At 50.3% G+C, this 8,572-nt stretch overlaps 1 protein-coding gene across 25 annotated transcripts in view; it reads left to right on the top strand.

Annotated features, from left to right (window-relative positions):
- Window positions 1-8,572, top strand: part of LPP (LIM domain containing preferred translocation partner in lipoma) — a 432,466-nt gene that overhangs the window by 97,744 nt on the left and 326,150 nt on the right. For 20 of the 25 annotated variants that reach the window (XM_014519363.2, XM_025202677.1, XM_025202702.1 and 17 more), the window contains one exon: window positions 3,866-3,961. The exons of 4 other annotated variants lie outside the window; for them this stretch is intronic. The gene's annotated coding sequence lies outside the window, so the exon portion shown is untranslated. Of the gene's footprint in view, window positions 1-3,255; window positions 3,280-3,865; window positions 3,962-8,572 lie in introns of those variants that run through there. One more of the 25 variants, XM_025202690.1, reaches the window with a different exon arrangement.

Raw genomic sequence — 8,572 nt, 5'->3', positions numbered from 1 at the left:
TCTGCAGGCCCCCCTCTCAGCATCCAGCCCAGATGGGACTTGGAGAATGGATGGGGGGTTATTTATTATTCCTCATTACCCACGTCATGCAAACTGGTGCTTTAGTTCATATTTTTCTTGAGTAAAAGAAGTTAATTTCTTTTTCCTGCGGGAACGCTATGCAATTTATTTTCATGCTGCCTTGCTTGACCGTGCTCGGGAGCGTGACCTCCGTGTTTGAGACGTGGAACGGATGGATGCACCTTTTAGTTTTGGGTGCCCGGTTTGAGACTCCGCCTGATTTAGCAGAGGACTTAGCACTTCCACCTGATGCATTTGAAGCACAGCGCCAGGCCACATCAGTTGTGAGCGCTGCTGGGTGTTTTTCCCAGGTGTGTCAAGCTAGGTAGGGAATACACAACTAGTGACCACCTGTTAAGTGCCGTGCGTCCGGTGGGGACGTTGTTGCGGGGACTCTGCTAGACTCCAGCCTGCCAAGGTGACATCCAGCTGGCCTGACCCTGAGACTGCCCTTTTCTCCTTGCCTCCTTTACAGCAGTGTTTCCTCTCGCCGGCCATAACCGAGGGCTTCCTTCCCCATCCGCTCCCGATTGCGTCTGAAATTGTGCATCCGTTTACGTGCCTTAAGGGCACCCCACAATTACGGGACAAGCGGCGCTCCGCGTCGGCATTTGCTTTGCCGTGCCGCTGCTCCCGCGCTGGCGGTGGGAACCCCAGGCGCTAGCATAAATGGATTGACAGCTGGTTCTGGCGTGTCGGGGGCACGCACGGGCTCCTTTGTTCATGTGTAGTCGCTTCTTACAGCGTGACATTTGTAAACTTAAACACTTCCTCCCCAAAGTATCAAAGGAACACGGGCCACTTTTCAGCGCAGACATGAAAGTCTTTAATGTACAAGAGGAGCGAGCTCGGCTGTGGAGATGTGCCGGGGAGAACAAAGGCTACAGCTAATCACTTCTAATGCCTTTTAAGTTTATGCCTCATTTTTCACTCGCAGACTGTCTTGCAGAGCACGGTGGCTTCAGCGATTGACTCACCAATAATTAACGGAGGAAGAACTCTCTCTAACTTTTAAACACCTCTTTTAATTTTCCTAAATCAACCAGTGTCCTGGCCCGGCTCCAGTTTGTGTAATTACATTTGACCTGACTTAATCCCTTGGCAGTTTCAATTGCATGCAGTAGTCTTCTTGGCGTGCGATCCTGGACTGTTATTCAATACCGCTTTATGGTATTAAGCAGCTGCCGTAGCCTGCCATAGAAGTGGATGCATTTCCATGGAGGGGTGCAGGGATTGCAGCATCCATTTCATACGCAGGTCACCATTAACGGCCTTGAAAGTCTGTGGGTATTGAGGCTCTCAGGCCTGTCAGGATGTGGCCTCCTTAAGTTGTGGACTCTCCATCACTGGAGGTGTTCAAGAAGAGGTTGGATGGCCCCTGTTTGGAGATGATCTAGGTATAACTATGCCTATGTTCTACCATGAGTATTTCTCATGCCTCTGGGCTTTGCTGATTGCCCCCTTCTCCCTTTCCTGCTACATGTCAAGGTGTTGGTGTCAGGGTTAGACAATGGATTTGTCTGGGCTGGTTTGGATAGGGATGCTCCAGGGTGGTTTGGATAGGGATGCTCCAGGTGGTTTGCATAGGGATGCTCCAGGGTGTTTGCATAGGGATGCTCCGGGATGGTTTGGATGGGGATGCTCCGGGTGGTTTGCACAGGGATGCTCCAGGGTGGTTTGCATAGGGATGCTCCAGGGTGTTTGCATAGGGATGCTCCGGGATGGTTTGGATGGGGATGCTCCGGGTGGTTTGCATAGGGATGCTCCAGGGTGTTTGCATAGGGATGCTCCGGGATGGTTTGGATGGGGATGCTCCGGGTGGTTTGCACAGGGATGCTCCAGGGTGGTTTGCATAGGGATGCTCTGGGATGGTTTGCATAGGGAGGCTCTGGGATGGTTTGCATAGGGATGCTCCGGGATGGTTTGCATAGGGATGCTCCGGGGTGTTTGCATAGGGATGCTCCGGGGTGGTTTGCCTAGGGATGCTCCGGGATGGTTTGCATAGGGATGCTCCGGGGTGGTTTGGATAGGGATGCTCTGGGTGGTTTGGATAGGGATGCTCTGTGGGATGGTTTGCATAGGGATGCTCCAGGGTGGTTTGCATAGGGATGCTCTGGGATGGTTTGCATAGGGAGGCTCTGGGATGGTTTGCATAGGGATGCTCCGGGATGGTTTGCATAGGGATGCTCCAGGGTGGATTGCATAGGGATGCTCCAGGGTGGATTGCACAGGGATGCTCCAGGGTGGATTGCATAGGGAGGCTCCGGGATGGTTTGCATAGGGATGCTCCAGGGTGGTTTGCATAGGGAGGCTCCGGGGGGGTTGCCTAGGGATACTCCGGGGTGGCTCCGGGATGGTTTGCATAGGGATGCTCCAGGGTGGTTTGCATAGGGATGCTCTGGGATGGTTTGCATAGGGAGGCTCTGGGATGGTTTGCATAGGGATGCTCCGGGATGGTTTGCATAGGGATGCTCCAGGGTGGTTTGCATAGGGATGCTCTGGGATGGTTTGCATAGGGAGGCTCTGGGATGGTTTGCATAGGGATGCTCCGGGATGGTTTGCATAGGGATGCTCCAGGGTGGTTTGCCTAGGGATGCTCCGGGATGGTTTGCCTAGGGATGCTCCGGGATGGTTTGCACAGGGATGCTCCAGGGTGGCTTGCATAGGGATGCTCCGGGATGGTTTGCATAGGGATGCTCCAGGGTGGTTTAGATAGGGATGCTCCAGGGTGGTTTGCATAGGGATGATGCTGTCTCAGGGAGGGGGTTACACTAGATGGCCTGGGGAGGCCTCTTCCAGCCCCACTTCTCTGTGATTGTATGATCCTGTCTGTCTTGTTATTTAAGATGTTGAGCAGCTCACGTGCTTGGAAGTTGTGTGGTTAAGTACCCTGTTGAACGGGCCATACACCGCGGGGTCGGTTAAGATGAAAGGCTCGGTGTAAAAACATATTATTCGATGCCTTCTGCAGCTACTATGCACTGTTGGGGGGCATTGTTACAGCAGCTATTCGTCTTCAACCACCAGCCCTGGAAAAACACTTCTGTTACCCAATCTGTGCTAAAAAAGGGGCACTCCACCTTCCTGTGCTGACAGCCGCTGGGCCGTCTGCTGAACTGTTGGCATCAGCCGGAGAGCCATGATCAGTGGCAAGGCGAAGGGCTGAAGGGAGGGGAGAAGAATTGCAAAAGAAGAACAAACCACTCAAATGAGACCTCGGTGATGGACGGAGCGTGGGAGGGAAGCGGGTGGGCGATGGAGTGAATGGGCCGGGGACGAGTGCACGGTCCTCAGGCATAGTGGGCTCATGTCTTTAAGTCACAATGGGAAGCGAGCTGGTGGTGCTCGGGGTTCCCTCAGTCCTGATTTCCAGGGGGTCTCTACTGTGATCTTGCATATTTGGGTGCAAGGACATCATCTTTGGAGTTGGTGAAACGAATTGTGTCGCAACGAAGAGTGAAACCGTATCCGCTCCTTTATACCCCGTGGGAACCTGTTCTGCTGAAGTGCATTGGGAATAGCTCTGACGAGGCATTTTGCAGATTTAGGGGCAGGTTTTAGCTCCCTTTATCAGCTGGCCTCTCGTGGATGCTATTGAGGAATGCCAGGTTACACCACAGACGGGCAGAGAAAGGAGATAGTGTATCTGTGTTTTTTTGGTATTGGTTTCTGGGGCTTTGTTTTAAAGTTAATCATCAGTAATGGGGTAGAGGAGCCTGCAGCCTGTCGGAGCCTTTTCAGGCACCCTGTGCTACTTAATGAATACAATAAAAACGATCCTTCTCTTTTCCTTTTCTTGCTGTAGAAATCCCACGGTTTGGAGGACATTGAACGTGCTGCCCAGTGGATGCGGCTTTGTCCTGAAGCAGCCTTGCGGTAGTCTGTCTCCTGCCTGTCCGGGGTAAGACACTCAACCAGCTAACACCCTCAAACCAGCCTTGCTGGAAACGGCAGCGGGGTGACCAGCGGAGCGTGTTCGTGGGCTCACCGCGTTTGCTTTAATTTCTGCAACAGGTTGGCGAGGTTGTCCTGGGGGATTAGGAGTTGGAGGGCCGCTAGAAAGATCCTACTCAGTGGATAGGGTAATACTTGCATGCCTGTGGGTCTCCCTGCTCTGGTGGGAGACATAACGAGAGCTCTTCTATCATATCTAAGGAGTGCATCTTGCTCCCCTGGATTGTAAGCACATCCATCATGCACTCAGACCTCAAATCATTTGTGTGCACCATAATATATTTGGGATAAAAGCAGGGGTTTATCCCTGTACTGACTCCTTTCTACCTGTCTTGGGTTTTGATTGCCTTCTGTGATCCACTAAGCAGTGTTTCACGTCCCTGTCGGTGTGCGACTCGCATCCGTCTCACTGGGGTGGGAGACCTGCTGCCCAAACTGCACCAAACACTGGATTATCTGAGCTCCTGACACGGAGACCTGGTTATTGACTCCCCGATCCATCTCTAGTGGCAGGGGAGATGGATTTGGGTTTCGTTTTTCACTTCTGGTCCTTTTTCCCTGTCGTCTTTGCTCTCCTCCATCGTGTGCTAACAGCAGGGGCAAAGCTGGACTTGTTTGTGCACTTGCACCGTTTCTGTATGGAAAGCAATGGCGAACGGATGGGAGTCAAATCCCAAAGGGGTTGGTTGCTCGCTCAGGTCCTTTACCATTTGCTTGTTCTCTTGGGAGTTGCATGGTGTCCTTGAGGGACGCTTGAGAGATGCAGGGAGCCTGGGCCCTTCTGAGAGGTCATAACGGGAGAGGATGGAGATTGTGTTAGGCTTCGTGTCCCTCCATGATGTAGTAATGGAGTGGAGTACCTGGAATAGCAGAAACCTCAACTCTTTGGATTTGGAAGGCTTAAATAGTGCACTCCCTGATGTGTTGGGGTGAGGAGAGAGATTGCATGCTCTAATCCCTGTCTCCAACATCCACAAGTCCTGGCATCTCTCCAGGGCGGTGCTTTTCAACCTTTTTTTTCATTTGCGGATCCCTAAAAAATTTCAAATGGAGGTGTGGACCTCTTTGAATGATAAGGGTGGGTGTTCACATATTTTTCATTGATTGTAGGCATCTTTTGTGGACCCCTGGGAGGGAGAGTCTGCAGACCCACAGGGGAAGAAATGTCCTGGGAAACTGTGGGCTCTCCATCACTGGAGGTGTTCAAGGAGAGGCTGGACAGCCACTGGTCAGGGGTGATTTAGGTGCAGCGATGCCTGTGGGTATTTCCCAGGCTTTTGGGTTTTGCAGGTTGCTCCTGACCCCCATGTCAGGGTGTTTTTAAGCCATCCTCAAAGCTTTGGGTGTAGGCTGCAGCCCATGGTTGGGGATGGTGATGGAGCTGCTGCTGGGACCCAAGCTGGAGGGTCTTGCAGACCAACACCAGATTTGGGGTCAGGAAGGAGTTTTACCCTATGGTCAGATGGGTATGCATTGCCTTTCTCAATAGCAGGAGGTGCTGCCTCTACGTGGGACTTCTTGAGAGTATGTTAACAGCCTTTCACAGAAGCAGGACGTCGGCTGCTGCGGTTCCCCTGCTTTCCCTGTGGCAGGTTGGGGTGTTATATCTTGTGTCAGGGTTGGTGGTTGTCTTACAAAGCGGTTCGACGGTGGGTTTGTCCGGGATGCTTTGGGGAGGGCTCATCCTGCCTCCAGCAGGAGGTTGGACGGGATGTGACCTCCGATGGGACCTTGCAGCCCAACTTCCCTACGGTTCATTGCACGCACGTGGTGACCGAGGATCTCAAAGTGCTTATTACACATCTGCCTATGTCCTTCGACCGTCACGGCTGCAACCAAAACCCCCTATTACCTATTGCATAGGAGGAAGCTTCTCCTTTAGACAGGTCTATGTATGGGGAGTCTGGAGGCTCATGCAGCCAAATGGAAACAGAGCTGGGAAATGGGCTCAGATGTCTTTCCTTCCTGTTCCAGCGGGAACCCACTTCGTGTCAGTTCAGTAGTAGAGTGTGAATGATTTTTGCAACTCGGAGTTTTTTTGGGGGGGTGTGGGGGTGGGTTTCATTTGCATTTTGTATTTCTTCTGCATGCACATAGCAGGTACCTCATGACTCTTCGACTCTCTATGCATTTCAAACCTGCTTCCTTTCATGCCCTTAAGAACAGAAGTCTTGCTCTGACTGCGAATGGCCATAAATTATAGTGGTTGCTCAAGAAAGCACCAATAAATCCTGGTGTGTTTTGACTAAAACGCTGTGGCTCACTTGGTATGAGTCTGCTCTGAGCACTTTGGGAATCCCAAGCCTTGACGGACAGTTGCTTGGGTTTTCCCCTGTTCTTAATATTCATAGAAACATTTCCTAGACGGCTCCATTTCCACGCAGGGGTTCAGTGACAATTTTTGGTTACCCATGAGAGAACTTAATGGCGCACGATCCCGGTTTTGATGGTCCTAGCAATACCGCCAGCCTCTGCGGATGAAATCCTTAAAGGTTACAGAAGTCTAGTTTTTTTTTTTAAAGGGCAAAAACAATATTCAGGGAGCTCAGATTGAAAAATGGACATGTTGTGTAATTTTTTGTACACCAATTTGGCCTCGAATTTTCTTCTTGCTTCTTTCTTAACTTTCCAGCAAACCCATTTTTGGGGGGTTTTTGGGCCCAGATTTAATGATTCATTTTTCAGCGTTCGCAAACTCTTTGTGTTGCAACTTTGGGCCAGAACTGTCTAGCTCCAGATCATGATCATAGTTATCCTCACAACACCCTTCTGAGACAGGGAAAGTGTTATGCTCATTTTACAGTTGGGAAAAGTGAGGGTCCAAACACCAACATGATTTATGCGCAGGACGGCTATGAAAGAGCTGGGGGGTGACTTGTATTGGAGTGGTCTGAAGCAAAATCGGCCTCCCTGGAAGGCATGTGCATAGTGAGAGGCTGGTCAAGCCTGGAAAAGCTTACAGTCAAAACAGAGAAGATAGCCAAGGGTGAGAAGTGGAACAGCAGTAGGAAGAAATGAAGAGGCTTGCTCAAACTCACAAAATCATAGACAATGAGGGTTGAAGGGAGCTCAGGAGGTCACATCTAGTGCAACCCCCTTCTCCAAGCAGGACCAGCCCCAACTACATCATCCCAGCCAAGGCTTTGTCTACCTGGGTCTTCAACACCTCCAAGGATGGAGACTGCACCACCTCCCTAGGTAAACTGGTTCCAGTGTTTTACTACCTTTATGGTGAGAAAGTTTTTCCTAATATCCAACCTCAACTTCCCTTGCTGCAACGTGAGCCCATTGCTCCTTCTGTCGTCTGCGCCCGCTGAGACCAGCCCAGCTCCATCCACTTTGCAGCCCTCCTGCAGGGACTTGAATGCTGCTATTCAATCCCCCTCCGTCTTCTCTTCTGCAGACTAAATAAGAGTGAGCCAGTGACAAAGCCCATGTTAGCACCTAGGCCTCCTGACTCCAAATTTAGCACCATCACCCCAAGACTGTCGTTCCTCTATTCAAAATACAGATCTGTGAAATGAAACCAGCCAGTCTCCCTTCCTCGTTTGATTTGAAAGAGAGAGGCTTAAAAACGGGAGTCTTAAAACACTGCTGGCATTAATCACCTAGAGCTAAATCCTTTGCAGCGGTGACTGAGCGGTCACCTGGGCATCTTAAGCTCTGGCCAAGTTGGGCTGCTTTGGCTGCAACCAAAGTAGCAGACCGAGGGCTGGTTAAAGAGCCACGTGCATTCAGGAGCAGCCCCTTAATACTAAGTTGAGTCACTCAGCTCCTCTCTGCTTCCTTCTTCTTATTTGGTAGTGTGGCTATCAGACTTAGTGTCATGCTTCTTGCAAGGAAAAGACTTGTAGGACGAAAGTCTTTTCTGTGCTAAGTACGACTGCTTTTTTTTCCTGCTCTGAGCCTCTAGTTTAGCAGCAGGGGTTAATAGTCACCTTGAACTTAACCATGACATGGCAGGGGGCTGGACTCGATGATCTTCCGTGGTCCCTTCCAGCCCTAATGTCTATGAAATCTATGAAAATAGCCCAGCCCATTGGAAAGAGAACAGCTATTGCACGTATATCTTCCCCTTAAGAAATATGTTGTAGATGCCATATTCATAAATACTAATAAGGTTGTTTGTTTCCAATTTTCAGGTAAGATTAACATTTTATTGAGTATTCTCTCTGTCGCATTCAATACTTCAGCGTACCGTCCTCTCAGGCTTATTACCATAATTGCACTGCTGAAGCAACAATAAAAAAAAAATTCAACAGTAAAATAGCAGTTAGCACAGGCAATTTGTTATCAAGCGCTTTTACTTAAGGACGGCCTCGGAGTGCGTTTCTTATCGAGCTGGGGCTATACATTATTTTTATTTGGAAAAACAAACTGTTTGAATTTTTTACAAAACTTTTTTGTGTGGCTAAAGCAAAAAGCCTGGAGCTTGGGCTCAGGCTCCTTTCCGGCACTTGGAAGTCAAGCGGGTTGCACATGGGGTGGGGGCGGGCTTGGAGAGCCGTCGTGGGTCTGGCGTATGCTCCGAACAGAGAAGATGGCTGAAACTTTTTAT

The sequence above is a fragment of the Alligator sinensis genome, unplaced genomic scaffold, assembly GCF_000455745.1.
Source record: "Alligator sinensis unplaced genomic scaffold, ASM45574v1 scaffold301_1, whole genome shotgun sequence".
NCBI classification, from domain to species: Eukaryota; Metazoa; Chordata; order Crocodylia; family Alligatoridae; genus Alligator; species Alligator sinensis.
The sequence above is the reverse complement of the archived record's forward strand: the minus strand, read 5'-3'. Positions and strand labels throughout refer to the sequence as shown.